Source organism: Carassius carassius, chromosome 37 (assembly GCF_963082965.1).
Source record: "Carassius carassius chromosome 37, fCarCar2.1, whole genome shotgun sequence".
Lineage (NCBI taxonomy): Eukaryota > Metazoa > Chordata > Actinopteri > Cypriniformes > Cyprinidae > Carassius > Carassius carassius.
In genome coordinates, this window is record NC_081791.1 from 9,143,071 (window position 1) to 9,164,356 (window position 21,286).

The 21,286-nt window shown below is 39.2% G+C and overlaps 1 protein-coding gene across 4 annotated transcripts in view; it reads left to right on the top strand.

The window, feature by feature from the left end:
* Positions 1-13,193: 13,193 nt before the first annotated feature.
* The window catches only part of LOC132117951 (zinc finger and BTB domain-containing protein 46-like), an 83,471-nt gene continuing 75,378 nt past the window's right edge, over positions 13,194-21,286 (top strand). For 2 of the 4 annotated variants that reach the window (XR_009425869.1, XM_059527346.1), the window contains exon 1: positions 13,203-13,459. The gene's annotated coding sequence lies outside the window, so the exon portion shown is untranslated. Of the gene's footprint in view, positions 13,460-13,481; positions 13,620-21,286 lie in introns of those variants that run through there. The other 2 variants (XM_059527343.1, XM_059527345.1) reach the window with 2 other exon arrangements.

Below are 21,286 nucleotides of genomic sequence, written 5' to 3' on the forward strand. Positions count from 1 at the left end.
CATAGACGAGGCTTACTCCGAGGGGCGGGATAAACGGCTGTCTCTCAAAATCCCTCTGCATGCAATAGGATAGCGCTACAACCAATCAGAGCAACGAAGAAGGTGACGTAGTCAGAGCGGTATATTAAACTTTTTCCGTATCCAGTCGGCAAAACTCCAAACACATCTTCCTTTTTTAAAAATGACTTAAGTGCAGTTCTTTGCTCTTTTCTTAAAGAGAAACTTAACTCCAAGTCCTCCAGAGTCGCGGCCTAAGCCGATTCAAAAGATCGTTGTTCGACAGCTGCAGCCATCATTCTTTGTTTTCAAGTGGCAGCCGTCGCAACTCTCTGTCGTCATATGTTAAGCCCGCCCCGCCTGCTCTATACACGACGTGATTGGCCTGACCCAATCTGGGTTTTTGCTGCTAGAAGGTGTATTGAGAGTTGCTAGACTGTACTCTAGGCCACGAAATACATTTTGCTGCCACTAGGGTGCGTCTAGATTTCTAGGCTAGCCGCTTGAGTTTACCCGCGTTCATATCATTAGCACAGAATCAGTTCAGAATCAAATACCAAAAGAATCAGTTCGGTTCAGACGCGCTGTGAGTCAGTCGGCTTCACGCTGAATCACGCATGCGCAGTATTATCAGCTCCTCTGTTCTCAAAACGGACACGTCCGAAAGAAACGGTTTTGGTTCAGTGTATTGATGATCTGAAAACCGATGCAACCGGTTCTTGACTTGAGAACGAGAATCACTCTAACCGGCACGTGCTGCAGTGCTGCTCTACTCGTGTTCATGTTCTGTTTACTACAAACTCAATTTGTGAATGTGTCATCATTAACTATAAATACAGTACACATATTTCATAAATCATCCCTTATTCCTATTAAACATAGAGACTTTAGAGTTCTTAATTATTGTCCATCTTCCCTGAAACCCCCTCTGGCCTATACATAATCTATAATATACAGATTAGAAACATTCATCTTAAAAAAAAATAAAATAATAATAATAATAAAAATGTATATGGATCTTTTATCACACTTTCCGAAATACTTTACACGCATGCACAGTAGCATCAGTTCATCGGTTCTCAAATCGGACGCGTCCGAAAGAAATGGTTTTTGGTTCAGTGTACTGGTGATCCGAAAACCGATGCAACCGGTTCTTGACTCGAGAACGAGAATCAGCTCATCGGTTCTCAAATCAGACGCGTCCGACAGAAACGATTCTCAGTTCAGTGTACTGGTGATCCGAAAACCGATGCAACCGGCTCTTGACTCGAGAACGAGAACTGCTCCAGCAGTGGGCGTGTTCGTTCGTCATCTGGCTCGGCTCAGTGTTCATCTTCAGTTCGGTCTTCACAGCAGTTCAGTCAGTGTACTGCTTGAGTAAATGAATTACTCCGGGATATTGGTTTATTCTGACTCAGAGGGAGTGTCAGTCACGTTAAAAAAGTTAACAGCTTAAGTAATTTGTGGATTAATGCTTATTGGAGATGTGAACCGTTTCAAACGATTCAGTTCGATTTGGTGAACTGGTTCAACCGTTCACTAAGAAGAGCCGGTTAAATTGAACGATTCGTTCACGAATCGGACATCACTAATCACAACATGTTATTTTTAAAAATACATTGTGGTGTTGTTTTTTTCTTGTTTGCCATATAATGATATAATGATGAAATTTGCGAACAACCCCTAAAGCTACAGTACAGCAGAGATCGCTGGATGCTGTTATACATGCCTTTGACCATTTTAGGGTTTCCTGGCACATCACATTACTTCTATGAGTCAGTTTTGTGCTTTCTGCATGAGAGCGCCCTCCCGCTTCGAGTATGAATGAAACTTCCCTGTAATACTATTGTTGAGAGAACTCAACATTTGATTGAGATTTTTCTTTTACGTTTTCTTAACTATTTATTTTTTACAGTGCATGCTATTGCTATTGAAGTCTATGGCTACCAGCAACTTATGGGTTACCAAAATTCTTCAAAATATTTTCTTTGTGCGCAACAGAAGAACGAACTTTGTACAGATTTGGAACACTTTGATGATGCCATCATTTTCACATTTGGGTGAACTATCCCTTTATTATTACAGTGTTCTAGTGCCACAGAAAACAAAAATCAAACATTATGAGATAAAATTCAGAATGTTTTGAGAATAAAGCCATAATTATGAGAATAAAGTCATAGCATTATGATATTAAAGTCATAGTATTTTGAGAATAACGTCATAATTATGAGAATAAAGTTATAGCAATAAGATTAAAGTTGTAATATTTTGAGAATAAAGTTGTAGCAGTATGAAATTAAAGTCATATGAGAATAAAGTCATAATATTTTGAGAATGAAGTCAAAATTACAAGAATAGTCGTAGGTTGTTACATTTTGAGAAATGAAGTCATAGTATTTTGATAATAAAGTCACAGGAATATGAAATCAATCATCTTAATATTTTGAAGAGTATATTCAATTAAGAAATAGTTCATGTGAAAATTGACATTAACTGACTTTTATTTCCAATCATTTCCCATGTATAAAACCTTTAGAAATTTTTTATTGCTGTTTTTCATGTTAACCCGCGAAGAATTGAACCATTGGACACCACAGACGGTATTTGTGAAGTAGGTGGTGACATTTTCACTTTTTTAGTTATTCATCTAATATATTACTTTTTATTACACCGATTAAATAATCTTGTACTGTTGTGACTTTATTCTCAAAATTCTGAATTTAATCTCTTAATGCTATGACTTTATTCTCAAAATATTACTTTATTCTTAAAAATTATGACTATTCTCAGAACTTTTTTAATTAAAATTTTTATTTTACATTTTACATGACACATAAATGGCATCGTACTTTACACACCAACGCATTGCAATAACATTGGTTCTACGTGTGCTCTTTGCTCTTATCATCTGCTCCTTTAAATGCTCAATCTCTTTAAAGTCGGGTGGATTCTGATTGGCTGTCAATGTTTCTATCTCTCATTAGCTAGAAAACAGTGATTCGGACTTCCTTATTCTCATAGAAATAGAACAGTTTATATGTCTATACTTTATAGTTATCGTTATAGTTTAGGCCTTGGTGTGCAAAGGACTTTAGAGGGTTGTTCAGATCTCTGATCAGCAGCCGTACTGTGAGTATGAGCGAGATCAGTAGTGATTCTTGGATTACGTCTTCAAACTCTCGCACACATTCACGACCTAAGAACGGTCACTCCCGGCTCCATGCATCTGCCCTTCTGACACACACCATCCTCCATCGAGCACATACCCACATACAGCATCTGCACATGCCCCTACCCTTTCAACCCACGCTGTGTGCTCTCTCTTTTTCTCTTTCTCCCTCTCATGTTAGTAAGCTGCTTAAACACCTACCAGCAGTGACATCACAGGCTCTGGTGCCAGCTACTTTCCAATACATATCCCTCAGAGCGGGAGGGTGGAAGAAAAGGACCGAGATACAAAAAGCGAGAGTGGTTATCAGTTCTTTCTGCACTCTCGCGGCAGAGGCTGGGGGCCTGTCCTCTCACATTAACCGCTGCTCAGACACACACAGGCCTCCACCTCGCTAGTGTGGAAACAGGTCGTCAGCCTCTGAGACGATTATGACAGAGAAATGTAAAAAAACAATTCTCCCCAATAGATGAACAGCTTGAGGAGAGGAGGAGTAGGCTGTGAGCGAAGGGAAGTGGAGGAAGAAAGAAAGATAGTCATATTTCATCCTTAAATATACAGAAATATGATTATGTTGTGAATTGTGCTGTATATAGAAAACGAATCCTGTTGAAAGCATTATTTTAAGTAACATTTTTATAACAACTTCTAAGAACCCTGTGAAATGTTCATTACTGTCATGCCAAAAATATGAAAATAATTAATTGACACGTAAAGTATTTTTATATCATGCCATTACAGTAATAAGAACATCACTGAGAAGCATTCAGAGTAAAACACTGTAAACATCCAAAAACAATCCAGTTTTGTATCTTGCCTTTATTACTTTCTCTTTACAAACAGCCACAAACAAAATAATAAATAATAATAAATGAACTAATTATTGTTATTTATTTATTAATTTAATTAATAGTATGTTATACTTAATATATTATACTTATTTTTTTAATAATTAAATTCTTATTTTTTTGTACAATTGGATATATATATATATATATATATATATATATGTTGAATAAGTTTCTTTCTTCCATTGAACACAAAAGTAGATATTTTAAAGAATACTGTTAACCAAACAGTTTGATGGTAGCCATTGATTTCAAAGGTATGGAAAAATATACTTTGAAAGTATATTGGAACATTTTTCAAAATATCTTCTTTTGTAGAAGAAACTTATTCAGGTTTGAAACAAATGCCTAAAGTGGTTGCTAATGTGATTTTTAATTTTATCATCCAAAAAGCAGCCAGAAATTGCAATTACAGTTGTTTAGAAATATAATAACACACCACTTCTCACCAAGGATTTTAAGGTATTTTTGAGGGTATTTTTCCGTGTCCGTACCACAAATGTGGGTTACGCCCAGACACATTCAAATTTAGGGTGAAACATAATCTAGACTTATTTATTAGTGAGATTCACCCTTACATGAAATGAGTGAAGCAATGAGTAAGAAAGCGAGAGGGGAATTATGAAGAGAGAGCTGGACATGACGGGGGTGGCAGTGGATGTTGACATTTGTTTGGAGGAAGCTCATAACAGCTACATCATGACACAAAGGTGCTTCCCTGTCAATTGGACATTCATGTGGGCAACAAAAAGCCATGTCAAAGTATTTCTGGACTTTCTTTTACTGACATCAGTTCCTCTTGTGTTTTACCCCTAAATGAAACCACACTGTAAAATCTTCAAAAACTCCTGGAGAAATCTTTGTGCAGAAATCACCCTGTGGCAACGAAGAAGAAATACATGAAGCTGTGCTGTGTAGATCCTGGAATGCATTTGCATTGTCTAATGAATGAATACACAATGCATTGATTTCCTGCGTAGCGCACACACGAACACACACATAGATTGGTGTATAATGTATTGTAGTTCCCGTGACCTGAGCACCCTCATGGCCAAGCGCTGCCCGTTCCCTGCGAGGTCAGGAGTAATTTGTTCTGGTGTGGGAGTGTGTCACGGCTCCTAAAGGTCAGGGAAGTTCAAATTTAATGGCTTGCTGCTCTGTTAAAGCAGGAGGCAATGCTGAGGTTTAACCCTTTCCTCTCCCTCACTCAACACACAGCTCTCACTCGATCTCTAAACCACTCGTGAGGGTGTAAAGGTTGAGATAGCTGTGAGGAGCAACATGGAGCTTTTATATTTAAGACATTTCTCCGTGAAAAATTAGGTTTTTTTTTTATAGATGAGTAGATTCTTATAGATTCGTTTATTAATATTTTATAGATTTATATATTTGAGATATTTACATATTTCATGTAACTATTCGGTTATTAGATCTGTAGGTTTTGTATTATTATGATTATTTTAATTGCATTTATATTGTTATGATATACACTACAGGTCAAAGGTTTCGAATATTGTTGTTGTTGTTGTTGAAAGAAGCTCCCCATTTGCCAATATTACTATTTAAATTGTATATATATTAAGGAATTGGAAAGGCTTTCTCTCGTACTATGAAAGATTGAAGGAAGGGTTTTAGTATTTCAAAAGAAAAAATAAGGGAGAGACGTCCTGGAAGCTGTGTGTGCTCCCTGACATCATTAAAACAAGCAGTATAGTGCTCCAACCTGGAGAGCTCAGCTGTATCAGGAGGGTGACCTCTGCAATAAGATGATGTTTTTGCTTCGGGGCAAGAGAAGGTCGTTTTGTACTCTAATACTCCCCCCTACAAGTACAGAGCGAGTAAATGAGATATAAGGCGCGGAGAGAGACAAGAGTTAGGGAACAGTGGTCTGGCTAGCTTTCGTTTCTCTGTTTCAAAAACACTGACACTGAGAGAGAGAAATGGAAAGAAAGGATGGGAGCTTGTTAAAGCTAAACAGGAGGCGAGCCTTCTGTCTATGTGCTTGTAAGCTGGGGAAGGTCACTTCTGGCTGCAAAGAACCGAGCAGAAAAGAAGCAACGGAGCAGGAGAGAGAGAGAGAGAGAGAGGGCCTTGAGTGATTTCTGAGGCGGGCAGGGGCAGAGGCGGTGGGCAGCGAGGGGGGTGGTTAGTGATGGTCAGCCAAGGCCATCCGGTGCTACAAAAGAAATGAGAGAGAAGAGGAAATGGAGTGGGCGGAGTGGGAAGAGAGAGGAGAGAAGCCCGAGTTCAGTCCAGCTCACAGCACAGTCCGGCTCTAACATGAAGGGCTCTAACTGCAGTAAAAACCTTGTTTTAACTCAGCGAGTCTAGGGCAGTTTGCATACTTGGTTCGATTGTTTGGTCTGAACAATTCGGTTACACCCCCTTCCCCCCGTGGGGCTTATTTCATATTTTAGTGTTCGGTTCCAAACCGCTAGATTACCTTTGTATCTTCAACATGAGCACCGCCGTGAGTCTTAGCGACAACTATTTATTAAACCAACTCTAGACAAGGGGGTGCCAGTTTATTTTATATGCGCAGATAAACACTTGTGTTTTTTAACACTATTCCTGTGGACTGGTTAAAATGCAATAATGTTGCAATAAAGGGGAATTTCTATGGAGTCCTAGTCTAGTCCTAATACTTCAGGACCATTAAAAAAATATATTCTATAGAGTATGAATATGGGAGGCATGGATGGAATTTGGATCCTTGTTGTTAAGGTAATGTGACCTACCAGGGTCACTTTGTCTCTTCAATGCCATTCAAAACAACTCCCCTTTGGCCTCATGGGATATTAAAGTGTCCACTGAAAGTAAAATGAAAACAGATAGCCTACTGTTTAATTCCACATACATTTGAAGGTAATGCTATCATCCTTTTGAGTACTGAGGTTTGTTATCAGGGTTGCCAGGTTTTCACAACAAAACCCAACCAATTGCTACTCTATACTAGCCCAAAACTAGCCCAATCGCATTTCAAGGGGGTTCCTCAGTAAAAATCATGTTCCGGTGGATAAAATGCTTGTTTTTCGGTGGGATCCTCCAGTAAAATTTGCATTCCAGGGATTAAATATAACGTTATCGGGGGCTCTTCAACCCGTGACTAATATTTTATATGAAAATTAATTTCTCCTCTCTAAACTTTTTCTCAAGCATGTTCTCTCATCACCATTGCTGCTAAGAGAATATGATACATTACAAAACTATGGAGACTTGGGCGTATGGAAGCATATAGGTAGCAAAATTCAATAAAAACTGCAATATGCAATATAGCAATGCAATATTCAATATGGCCATGTATTTCTTTTTTTTTTTTTTACATTTTCCATTAACCCATACGTGCAAAGTTTGGTGCAAAAGGAAAATGAAAATGAAATTATATAATTTACATAGTAGTCTTAATATAAATATAACTAAATATAACTATATATAATATAACTGCATACAAATTTTAACGCTTTATGAGTTGCAAAATGAAAATGAAAATGTATAACACAAAATGATTTGATATGTGTAACATTTCCAAGCAGAAATCGTAGCAATTTAAATGCTATTTGTCCTAAATGCATTTAGATGTCCCACAAGGATGCAATGTTTTTTTTTTTCAAATCAAAGCTTAAATATATGTAGAGAACATATCTTTGTGGTGCGGCTGACACAGAAGAGCGTAAGCTGCCTGCTTTCAGCTCATATTCTCCAAAATGCCTCTACACTGATTTGAAGAGACACAGAGGATACACATTGTTGAATAAAGTTATTTTTGTTTTATTCACGTACAAAAAGTATTCTCATCGCTTCATACCATTACAGTTGAACCACTGATGACAGATGGACTATTCTGACGATGTCTTTCATACTTTTCTGGTTCTTGACAGTGTATTTTACTTGGCAGTCCATGGGTCAGTCTCAAGCCTCCCGTTTTCATCCAAAATATCTGAAATTGTGTTCAGAACCTTTTACGATTTTGGAACGACATGGGGATAAGTGATGACAAAATTTTAATTCCCAGGAGGAATATCCCTTTAAATACAGAAATACATGTCCATTTTGAATGTATTATCATTTTGAATATTGGATTGCCATTTTCGAAATCGGATCGCACTGCACCCTAACAGGGGTGAATCATATCATATTGCATCACATCAAATCGGTAGCTGCTTCATATGTATAATGTATCATATTGTTGGCTATGCATCGAAATGTGTATCGCATCAGCTTAATTTATTAAGAAGCACATCCCTAACACAGACTTTATACCAGAGAAACAATTGTGCAGCCATATTTATAATTCTATCTCAGAGCTACCACAAAAACAGAGGTTCAGTAGCATCACGGTAGAAGACTAATTAGCTGGTGAAGTGTATTTACTAAACGAAAGTCATCATGTGCATTAAAATGTTCGAAGCGAATGTCATAACAAATGTCAGTAGACCAGAAAGATTTTAAATGAGTGCTTTTGTACAACCTTCATGCTGTGGAAATCCAAACTGGAAGATAGAAGACAGTGGCTACGTTTACATGCACCCAAATAATCCATTTGTAATCGGATTGTCAGCTCAATCGGACTGAAAAAACGTTCATATAAACACCTTAATCGATCCAAATGAAATTTCGATCGGATTGAAGGGGGTGGTTTATTCCTCTTCTAATACAATTGAGCGTGCATGTAAACACTCAATCGGATTGAACCATAAAACTGAAAGGACTGTGCATGTGCAATGACGCAGAAATAACGTAATGATGTATGACGCACGGAATGAGCAGCTCTTCCTTTTGAATAAAGTGTTGTATAACTGCGTGTCCTGTCATTATAAAACTCTCCTTTCACTTGGCAACTGTGAAGTCAGCAGGACAACCTTGTTTTGGATGCGGGGAGGGGCTTTTTTTCGTGATAAATATGAGCAGCACAGCATATCCATAAACAGGTAAATATTACAACAAATAAAGAAACCGTGTAGGAGAGTGGTTATTATGTGCAAACTGTGAGAAACTCTATATTATTTATGTCACTTTCACTATTTGAGCAGTGTGCACGTTAAAAAATCTATTCCGATTTGTAGCTTGTGAAATATATACCCGCACATCAACCCGATCACTTTTTTTAGCATTCATGTAAACACTACAATCAGATTCATCAATTGTAATGAATTCAGTCCGATTGAACCAAAAAGTGTGCATGTAAACGTATCCATTGAGTGCAGTGCTGAAAAATGGTGGGCGTACAGAGGGTCTACAGTATATGAAAAACAGCACATTAAAACAGCAGTAAGTCCAAATTCATAGTGATCGAAAGAGTAAGCAAAAAGTATCTACTACTCCCAGCAAGATTCTGCAGTGTGACTGGAACGTATGCCCAAACCCAAAGAACTCCCCCTATCCCTAATTTGAGATAAAAATAGATTAGAAGTGAGAACTACAAAAAACTGTCGTAGGACAGGAGGTAGGAAGACTATATATGTATATATATATATATATATATATATATATATATATATATATATATATATATTTGTTGTGCTAGTTAAGATGGTTAGCTAAACAAGATGCCCCTGTGCCAAATTGGATGATTATCTGATTGTGCTCCTTCTGAACCTTGTTAATAAAACCTCATTTATTTAATGCTATAGCTAATAAAAAGGAAGAGACGTGCCACTTGAACTGAGGCGCTACAGTGATCTGTCACGACACATTTAAGAGAATGTGACATTTATTGAATTTCTGTAAAAATGCTAAATTTGTGAGTGAAGTGTCCATCAGTTGTACCCTTTGATATCCTTTTGTTTTGAGCATTTCTGTTTAGTGCGACCTTTTAATATGGCGACCTGACTCCAAAGTGACATTTGGAGGTGGATTTTTCCCATTTGAGACCTAACGAGACTAAAAGATAATTAATAGTGATTCACCAAATTAGCCGATACCAATTGTGAGCACAAATGAATCATACACTAGCTTAAGGTTTCAAAGCAGACTTAGGTGTGGTTTACTTATGCACACACACACAACCTACCAATCAAACGAACCGAGCCCTGACGTGAAGCAGAGTCTGCAGCAAAAGCTCTGGTGTGAAAGTGCCCTGTGTTGAACACTGCTTCATGTTGACAAGATTAGACTTGACCAGACTAGATGCTGATGGACACGCAGACACCTAAGAGCTGTTGTCTTGTTGGAAAGTCTGTCATGTATCTAGTCTACAGTACAAAACATCTCACTCTCACTTCCCTTTCCTCAGTCTATCCACCCTCTTTTCCGTTCACCCATTAATGTCTGTGAAAGTGTCATTGTTTTGCTGTCATTCCATTGTGCTGTTTTTTGGTTTGTTTGTTTGTTTGTTTGTTTGTTTTGCGAGGTGTTTTTAGAGCGGGTGCTAATGTAGAAATCAGTTTTGGTTTTGTCAGCAGCCATTATCGTCACATTGCACCTTTAGATGGACACTTTGTCTCTGAGCTCCCCACAGAAAACCAGAGCATCGCTGAATAGAACAGACACACACCTGGTCTCCGTTCACGTCCACTGACAGACAGAAACAGAGCACTATTCAGCTCGCTGGAAAATTGATAGTGAAAGGTGGGGGACGGCGCTTTGAAATCCATCCGTGCTATTTTTATGACAGTTTGTCTTTAGATATATTTTTCGCCCGCTTGCTTGACGTGAAAGATTATTGCGCTTCACGGCGGGGGGCCAGAGTAAAGATGTAATTAATTTCAGACTTCAGAAAGTTTTTAAGGATGCTATTTATGTTTCTCCTCCTGTTGTCACGGTTCAAACACGTGTCAGCACTTGGACTCCGTTCTTGTTTCCTGTGCTGACATTTACAGCAGTGTTTTCTTTTAATTACGCATCTACAGTCTGTTTGTAGATGTGTTTTGAGTGCATTGATGAGCTGAAATGTGTTTGTAGTGGCCTAAATAACAAAGTTTTAGGGCTGTAACAAGATACCTTGCCTTATGAAAAAGAGGTGTGCTTAATGGAACTGAATATACACGTTTAGTGTACTTTTTTTAAATAACATATTTTAGCACATGTAAATTAGCTACTGATTCTTAAAGAGAACAATAAGAGTAGAAAAGGCTAATATAGAAAATTAGGTAAGACAATAGTCCCAACAGCTCAATTAAATATCAGAGAGTTTAATATAAACTATATTATTTATTTCAACAAATAAATTATAATTTAAATATTATAATTGTAAACCAAAACATATTTTGTAGTACCTATATATATAAGCACACACGCTCACACACACACACACACGCACACACACACACACACACACATATATATATATATATATGTATATATATATATATATATATATATATATATTTAGGTACCCTTTTTTTAAGTGCACTGTTATAATGTCAATTTTTTTCTAGCATAGAGTTTCTAGTGCTAGCAGGACTGTCTCAACATATTTGTTGAGAGGTTTTGAAAATAATATGTTGTCTGGTCACTTCCCTATGTTTATGAATGGGGAAGGCCTTCTTTGGCCCTTGTCCCTCTGGCCTGGCTTTGATGAGTGTTCATGATATGAATTAATAAATATGTAAGAGGGCTAATGAAGTTTGAGCCCCATGCTGGATGGAGGGGGATGGTGTTTAAGAGGTGGCAGGATAAAAACGGGGCGTAATCAGACAGACTGTGTTGAGTCAGGCAGATTGGCAGACCGCCGTTGGCGTACATGGACAGGCAGACGGATAGAGCAAGCGAGAAAAGCAGCTTGATTCTGACACGGATTGCGGACGCTGAAAATGGCTAAAGAACATCAGTATTACATGCATGCACAGGAGCCTAAGACATGAGCCCTGCCACAGGTCAATGGGTTTAATCCACACAATCCACACACATACAAATCCTGCCTGCCACACGTTCCGATCCGGCCAAAGCTCTGAAACTTGCACATGTGCAGTACAAAAAGGCCTGACTGTTGTATATCAGATTAAGCAGTGAGAGACAGCGTTAAAATAACAAGAACTGGATTGTAAAGTTGAGCCTTGCAGATTTTAATGCATCTCTAAGAATATGCTAAATGAGCAAAAGTAATCAGTAATGTGATTTGCAGGTGGCACCTTCCACACAGATTGAGAACACTGAGAGCACGATTACATTCCACTAGGGGGCGCGTGTCACTCTCACGCGCACAGTGGACAAAAGCGTGTAGCAATCGCGCACTCACGCCTACACGCCCCTATATGCACAGACGCTCCCTCATGCAAATTCAGCAGTGCCCACAGGAAAAACCAGCAAATCCTTTACATGAACTGGACACTCGGTTTAAACACAGCTCTGGTACACAAAATGATTTTTAAACGAGCTATTAGCTAAAAACAATCAGAGAAAAATATCTAAAATTAGTAAAGACAATAATAGTTGCAACAGCTAAAATAATAACATTTCAGCATGTAGCCTATTATAAAGTATATTATGTATTATATACTGAAATATGAATGTCTGTGTGTTTGGATAAAGCATATATTTTGCTGAATCTTATATAATTCTAATAATATAATCTGAAATGATATAAGCATACCAGCAGACGTTTTAAGAAAACTAGTGAATAAAAAAGTTGACAAAAAACAAAACAAATGATCAGTCACAGTTTTATATTTACATTTCATAAATTGACACTCTGATGACACAATTAAAATGTATTTTACAACATACATTTAATATGAAAAATTATAAATATATTAATTCTCTCTCTCTGTGCGTGTGTGTGTGTGTGTGTGTGTGTGTGTAATGAAAAATAACAATAACAGTTTTCTATTTACAAGTATGTATATAAATATAACTGACAGCAACATGACAGCATATATATGTGTGTGTGTGTACAGGTGTGTGTACAGGTGTACAAAACTGACACAAATTGAGTTATTGTATTATTTTTTATTGTATTTTAAATACAATTATTTTTGCTTTTATTTGCTTGAGTTTGAGTCGAGATCAAATTCACCTGTATTCCACCTGTCTTATTAGTACGCTAAGCATCTTTACTCTAATAAGGTGAGCATATTGCTCTCTGTACATTAATAATTGACCTGGAGGCTTCATAGCTGTATGAGTTCAGCTGGAGCTGTCCAGGGTTTGATGGTGAATGCGAGCGTTTATGTTGCCTCATTTCCTGTATTTGACTCTCAGTGGAGAGAGAGAGAGAGAGAGAGAGAGAGAGAGAGAGAGAGAGAGAGAGAGAGAGAGAGACACACAGAGGGGGGGGCTGGTTCCTGATACCGAGACACGGAAAAGCAGGGGAGGGAGAATCACAGAAAAAGACGAGCGTGGAGAGAGGGAGACAGCGAGCAGGGGAATTACACTGACCGACACACACGCGTCTCCCAGCTGACTGCTGACATTGTTGACGTGCTCACTCTCTCAAACCTGTCACGAGCGAAATACTGGAGCTCCGACGCATCTACATCGCGCGCCCCCAGAACTCATGGGTTAACAGGTATGCCTCTCTCACCTTTCCACTCTATCTCTAACAGCACTTCCTCCCTCCTGACCACCGCACAGGCTCCAGTCTCAGCGCTTTTACAATCATACTCGACTTGATATCTATCTGGATGTATGACAGAGACATGAGCTCGCGCCTCAGCACAGGTATTCAGGTAAGTTGCGAGTTTCCCCGATGCCGGTGCGTTTGTGTTCTTTTACACGTCACTGAAGTAGACTGCGTGACAGCAACCTGTTTGACGTCTCCAGGTGAGAACATGTTCATGACAGATGATGAACGCGCTGCGAACAGCTGTCGGATGTGCAGTCATTCATTCAGGATAGAGTTTTATTGGAGTGATGGGAGACTTTCTTTTTTGTCTTGTCAACCTTTTGAACGCGCTGATTAAGCTTTACTTCAAATTTTACCAGGAACTTAATAGCCTACTATTCAGATTACAATATTTGCTCTAAGTTTTAATCCTAAAATCATGTCGTTTGGGGGTCAGTGCATGTGGCGGTGGAATATAAATGAAAGGCTCAGCTTTGGCAGGCAAGGGTTTAACCCCACTCTCTCCTCCCCTCATTTAACCTCCAAAAGGGGAATTTCTCCAGCTGGAAATTTCTGCTGCGTCAACACCCTAAACCTACTACCAGAAAAAAGAAAGGGGATCTTTTTGTTTGTTTTGTTTTTTGGACTCACTTTACTATTATTTTATGTCCTGCATAACTGAATCCATGGACTCGGCGCCTAACACTTCCGTCAACTTGAGGGGAGCGGAGTAGCCTATATTCGGGTGTTCGCTGAGGGAAGCGTTAGGTGACACAAGCGCTGCTCTTCGGGTTATTGTCTCTTTTTTTCCCCCGTCTGCCCCCTTAAAGCTGGTCAGTTCCGTCTTCCTCCATTTTCTCCTCGCTCCCGGGTTGGTTTTAAGGGGAGCGACCCCACTTGTTTGACTCGCCGACGGCGGAACATCAGCGGGTTTACAGATAAACGTCAACAATGAATTCGAACGCGCGTCTCTGAATTGATGCATTTGAGTCGAGCGTTACGCGCAACAATGTATCATTCAGCGCGTCTGTCAAAATAATATAACACTCTCTATTGATTATTATGACGCCTGTTCGCGGCGTGTCGGCTCTTGTTTGCTACAGGTGCACCCCATTCTGATTGGTTAGTTGGAAATATTTCTAACTGTTCAGGCGAAAATGTCGAATTCAGACTGTTAAAAACAACAAATGATACTTATCAGCGCATTTATGTGTGAAATTAACCGCGCTAGTTTAACTTATATTACGACATATAAGTAGGTAAATAATTGGAACCGTCACGCTTTTTAAAATTACATTCATGTATTTATGGCATTATTACTGTCTGCAGAGCAAAAATGAGTCAGTTGAGAAGAAGAACTGGTTATGTAAGGAACTGTCCTCATGCCCATCTACACAGAATAAAGCCAGTGGAAACATGACAACTTCCTTTTTAGGTTTTCTCCACCTACAGTATCTGACTGTCATGACATCCATTTGAATTGAATTATGAGTTAATTAGCATTACCAGTAGCATTATTTATACTATTGTAGTAGATGTATAGATTGTAATGTGTCTTGATGTTAGTGGTGTGTGTGTGTGTGTGTGTGTGTGTGTGTGTGTGTGTGTGTGTGTCTGATGATGCTGGCAGGTGTCTGTCGTAGCAGAACAGCCCGTCCACCCTTAACTCTCTCCTGGGATGGAAAACAGTCATTTTAAGGTAGCCTAGACTCATGTAATGACACCCTGTGCTGGACTTGTTCCTGACCAAACCAGTGCAATAGAATCACATATGGCCTTTTTATCGGTTATATACTACAATAGTTTCAAACTGTTATTAAGCACTAAAATTATTTTTTTTGTTTGCTTCTTCTTTTACATGACTATAAAGTGTGTAGATACCCCACAGAATTATAATGTGAAGCACCATCTAACTTTTATTCTTGCAGGTAAAAGTGATTGTGTTCCTGCGGCTCGTCTGGTAAAGCATGTTGCTAACAGCTCCATGGCTTTGATTCCCATTGAGTGCACAAACTTATACAAATATACCTTCATACATATACTTTTTAAGGCACTTTAGATAAAAGCATCTGCCAAATGTATAAATGATAGTTCTTCAATTCACACTCACTGTATTTGTGTATTCTGTACTCATTCTAGAGGGCAGTGTTGGTGTTGCGTGTCAGGGTCGTGTCCAGGTGTTTATGTTTAATGGTGAATCTGTGTTTGTGTGTAAGTGGGAGAACATTTTAGGCAGGAGGTGGGCACTGGTCCCCTATGCATATTGACTTCCTCACAGGTGTGGCTGTATTGTGTCAACAGAAAGGAGGGAGGGGAACTGGTTCCTTCTGCATGGGGTAAAGGGAAGAGAGGGGCTGAAATAAGAGTAAAGATAGCACTGTGTTCGAGGAACTGCTTTAATGAAGTCGAAATCATACCTGTCCTCAATCAGCACTGAATAAGATGTTAAAAGAATATTAAACGCAAGTTAAACTCTATTGTTGGCTTGCTGTCGATTACCACAGAGAATAATTTAACAAAGCCTTCTGAGACGATCACGAGTGGCAGTAAAACACCAATAACTTTTTTTCCTTTATTTTATTTATTATGATTACTTATTAAGACTTATTTTTGCATGGTTCCTTGCACAATACTATGTTATGACCTCTAAACACAAATGTCACAAAACAATAATTGTGACATTTGCATCGAATAACTCATAAGCTCTATATGTTTGACTTTTTAGATGGAGGAAACTTACTCTGTAGCAAACCTGGTACAGCATTACATTGAGTCCCATGTAAAAATACGAACTGATAAAAGAGCTCAAAGACTCTACTAAAGCATACTAAAATGGCATGTTTTATGCTTCAGAAAATGCCATTTTATCTCACATTTGCTTTTGTTCACACTATTGAGTAGGTTTAGGGGCTGGTTTAGTGCAGATGGTGTCTTGTATTCAAGCGCAATAGAACATTAAGTTGCAATTTTTTCCTGAAATATTACCACAGCCATATTTTTCAAGTGAGCCTGAGTTGAACTAATCATGAGTCAGTGCTTAAAACAAACAAACAAAAAAAAAACCAGCAAATGCATGTCCCATAGACTTCTATTGAAATTGACAGCATAGAAATTTCCAAAAGAACTGAACATGTATTTAACCCTGGATATTCTATTAATGGCCGAATTATGCATGTCAGCGCCTAAAGCTCACATTGCCTTATTTTATATTTTCCCACTTTATATGAGGGACTCCACCATGTTGGAGTTTGTTGTAATTGTTTTAACTGCTGTTATGTTTAAGCATACATGTGTAACATGTCTGTGGATGTGTGAGTGTATCTTGAGGGAGGTTCAGGCAGTTAGTTGAACAAGAAAGTGCAGTGCGGTGTTTATTCAGGGTGGTTGCGGTTGTTAATCTGAACATTTGCACAGAAAGGCACGATATGGGGGAGGAGGTGGCTGATGGTGCAGAGGGATAGAGAAACAGATAAAGAGGGGTAGTTCAGCTGGCCGTGTGTGTGTGTGTTCATGGAGAACGGGTGCTGATGTGTGGGGTGGGGGTGACACGACACACAGCTGAGTGTGTGTGTGTGTGGGTGGAGTGTGTGGAAGATGGCTTCTCTCCCCGGGCTGTGGGCTGTGTTGTGTGGGTAACAGGTTAGAAAGCATGAACCTGCTGCAGCACTGGAGACCTGTTTCTCCCCCTCACTTTAAAGACCACACAAAGCCCGATATTCTATTTATCAGCTTGGAAACACGCTGTACATTAAACATCTGTACAGTATGTGTCTCGTATGTTTAATATTTAAAACTAAACACAAACATGACTGTTCAACACACAATTGTTGCGTTTAAATTTTTTAGTTTATTTTTACACCCTCACACCAGATGTGCAATCAAACTCGTCCCTTCCCAAAAAACTAGGAGTTCTTTTGTGTGAGCGGGGATGCATACAGGTGCGCTTCACTCCCTAGAGCTGTCCCTGTGCCTGTGTGTGTGTGTGTGTGTGTGTGTGTCTGTGTGTGTCTGTGTGTGTGTGTGTGTGTGTGTGTAGAGTGACAGCTGTGCTCATCAGCCACTTAGATGTGTTCATCCCCCTAGATTAGGTGCTTGGTGTGTGGGTTAACCCGGAGCCCGACCTCCCTGGAACTGCCCCACAAAGACCTGTGTCCTCAGGTGCCTTGTGAATATTTCAGTGGGGGCTCTCAGGCTGTGTGGAAAGCCCTGGGGGAGAAACCGAGTGGAAAAAAAGCCCCTAGAAATGAGATAGCATATCCTGGGCAAGCGCTTAGCAGTGGGCTTTACACTCCTAGGCTGAAAAAGAGGATGTGATTGTGAGGTTTTTGTTTCTGTTTTTTCCTCTTCTTTTTCTCCTTGCGCTCTCTTGGATTGTCCCTCTTGTATGATCGGTAATTCTCTCTTTCTCTGTCTGCTGGTGAAATTCAGTCCAAGCTTGGTGGTTCGTAAATCGTTGCGTATTCCTGTTTTTGGGTATGAACACAATGCACACACGAACTTGTTTACAACACCCCCGCCTCTGTCACACTCAGTCGTTTCTGGCTTACTTTCTGACCACACGTGTTCTTAAATACAGGATGTTTACACACGGGGAGGTATGCTAACCCTCAGCAGTTAAAACCATACTTGTCTTCATCCTCTTCAGCCCCTTTAACATGGTGATTATGGGTTTAGAGTAAGTAGACTTTATCTAATGTACATCCCTGCTCAGCTTCAAATGCGAGTGTTAAATGAAGTGTCAAATATTGTAAATATGGCATGTGTTTGTGACGATTACTAACTTTTCTCCAGGAGTAATGTCACACATTTGTGCTTTGAGGACAGTTATTCAAAATGTCCCTCTGAGCACATGGCATCTTCATTTTATTTCACAGTAATCTAAATGATCACAAGTATGATGAGGGTTGCCAGATCTGCATTGACCAATGTAGCTTAAAAATAACCCAAATGACTTTGCTAGTTCAAAAATTGGCCCCAAAATCTCAATTCTAATTTTCAACAATTGTTTTAAGTTTTAAGAACTTGTTCTGATGCAACTCTTCTCCTTCTTGGTGCTTGTCATGTATTTCTGTACACAGGCTCCCTAACATTCATCTAGCACAGTTTTATCAGTAGAAGAATATAAATTGGTAGATTATAATACTTCAGTACAAGCTATACAGTCAGATATAATGTATGCAATGTCAAACCATTACACCCCCCCCCCCCAAAAAAAAAGAAATAACAAAAAATAAAACTACCCACAGCAATGGTTAAAAGTAGTCAAATTACGTAGGAAAACTGTGGACTTGGCAACCCTGATTATGATATGAGTTTCCAGTATAGATTTCCACATAATGTGGTAATAACACAATATTCATTTATCTCAATGGATTATGCATTCTTTGCATGCATGCACACTTATTTTCCCTCACGTTTCATGCGTTCAGGGTATGTGACAAGGTTAAAGTTTTATTTTCAGACTTGTAAAACACTTGTAAGCTGGTAAAGTTTGCACTGATATGTATTGTAGTAATTTGGTTTACAACTGATTTGTTAGGCTTTTATTTGCAGCTCACTCATAGTACACTCAAGTCCAATAGTTTTTGGTGAATGCTAATTTGGACATCACAATTACTACAGTTCTCAAATAGATTTGATCAAACCCCTATATTTAATCGAGCCATTGAATCCTACCTAGCAACACCCTGGCTGGCAACATGGTTTTTACAGGCCGAAACAGCTTGAAATCTCAGCTTTTGAAATTGTCTTGAGGATCATTTGAGGAGACATATGTGAGATTACTGGGGTCTTTTCTCTGGAGAAATGCCTGCGGAGCAGCTGAAGTGTGTAATTTAATGCGCCAATTAGAACTGCAAAACTTATTTTCAAACTATTTTCATCCACATTAATGTTCCATTGTTTGGACAAACAGATAGTCCCGCCATGCAACTGGTTGAGTCAGTGTTGCTGTGTCAGTCTGGTTGAGATCTTCAAACAAATAGAGCAGTGTTTTCAAAGCACCACAGAGACATACTCTTATACTTTTCAAGGAAATAAACCTAAAAAATTATCGACTTACAGCCGTCTCTGAATACTAAGGTTGGATACGGAAGTACTTTAACAAATTTTGTTAAAAAGCTCCATGTGGTTTTTAATGAAAAACGTTTCTGTCAAGGAGTAGCAATTGAGATATGACAAAAATAATAGAGTAAACAAAGTCAACGGGTTTATTTTAGCGCTCAGTTTTGGACAGGAAGACTATTACCATTTAAAACCGTTCTCAGGTGAATTCGGTGGACATTCGGTTGTCCACTTTCCATAGCACTTTTGTCTGTCTCATAAAACCTCTTGTTTATTTTTCAGAAGATGGTTTAGTCTGTCTCTATACTTTTCATCCCATCTTGTCTGCCAAGAGCTAACCATTAAGGGAGGGTGGAGACACTCCCAACGCTAACACATTTACCCCACGATACCACAGAACGCTTTTCCTCCTCGCTGTGAATTTCAGAAAGCCATTGCAATCATTGTTAGGATGAAGGTTTCCATTCTTCAAGACAGTCTAGATCTGTGTCTAAATGTAAGCTTTGAAAATTCCCAAAGCAAAAGTCAAAGTTGGTTTAAGTTCTTGGTGCACTTGGCTCATGTTCCCAAATCCCCCACTGCAGTGTCGCAGTCCATCAGATCCATACTGCCTCATTGTTTTATATACAGTAGATATGTCACGGACATTGGAAGTCCTCTGTTTTTCCAAATGTATTGTGTGATGTGGCGATCTGCATTAGTCCATTATCAAGGGTCGGTGTAATCCTGAGAGGAGTTCATCGCCAAGTGCTAAAGTGCCGTTAACAGGGCCTGTTTAACATTCAGCACTTCCCCCTCAACTTACAATTATTCCTCTGCTCTTGCTATTAGCGTGTAGCGTTTGTCTGCATGCTTTTAATTGAACTGATTTAACGTGTGCCAGATCAACTAGTTTTTGTTAATTAGTTCTGTCTTAAAAGTGCCATCAGAACATGAAATATTCATCACGGTGAAGAGGTACATTTGTGGCGGATGGATAAGTGTCTCGTATGGGGAAACTCTCAAACATGATGGAAGTGATTGCGCGGGCAGGAACCTGGGACTGCCGCTTTCGCTGTAATTTTCCTCTGTCTTGTCAGTTGTCAGAGTGCTTCAATAACAACTTGGATTTGCACACTGTGACGATACGCAAAAACTGCACTCTGAATAATGTACAGCAAAACCCTTGTTGTCACAATGATGGACAATGTGAGTCAGTTATGGACCGTGTCCTTCAGGCTTGACTCTTTGATCGCCAGATCTGCATCCAGCCCTCCCCAGTCCAGTGTGTTCTTGATTGGTAGTCCTGGAAAAGGGGTGTTGGAAGTTGTACAGCTGTGCCCTCCGTGGCCCTATTTCTCTTTTCTTCCTAGATTAAATAAAGGCCTGATCTCTCTCTGGTTCCAGCTTCCACGCCCTGCGGGAACAGCAGGTGCCAGGTGAGCGTGCAGCAGTGCCAAGCTGCATGGGAAAGTGTGTGCTGCAGTTGTTAGGGACGAATGGGTTAGCTGTGAACACTGTGACACACTCGGTCTTTACTTTACTTTATTGTTTTCTGAATTTTTCAGACCTCCTAGCACCCTCTAGCAGCTTTCATTGACATGTCGGTTTGTTCATTTATTCATTACTTGCTTACTTATCTACTTATTCCTTTTTATTTTTGTTAAATGACATGAGAAAGTTAAGGGTTAAGTTAAGATACTACCATTCTTAATCAATATTTTTGTCTTGCTTTACAAGATCAGTTTA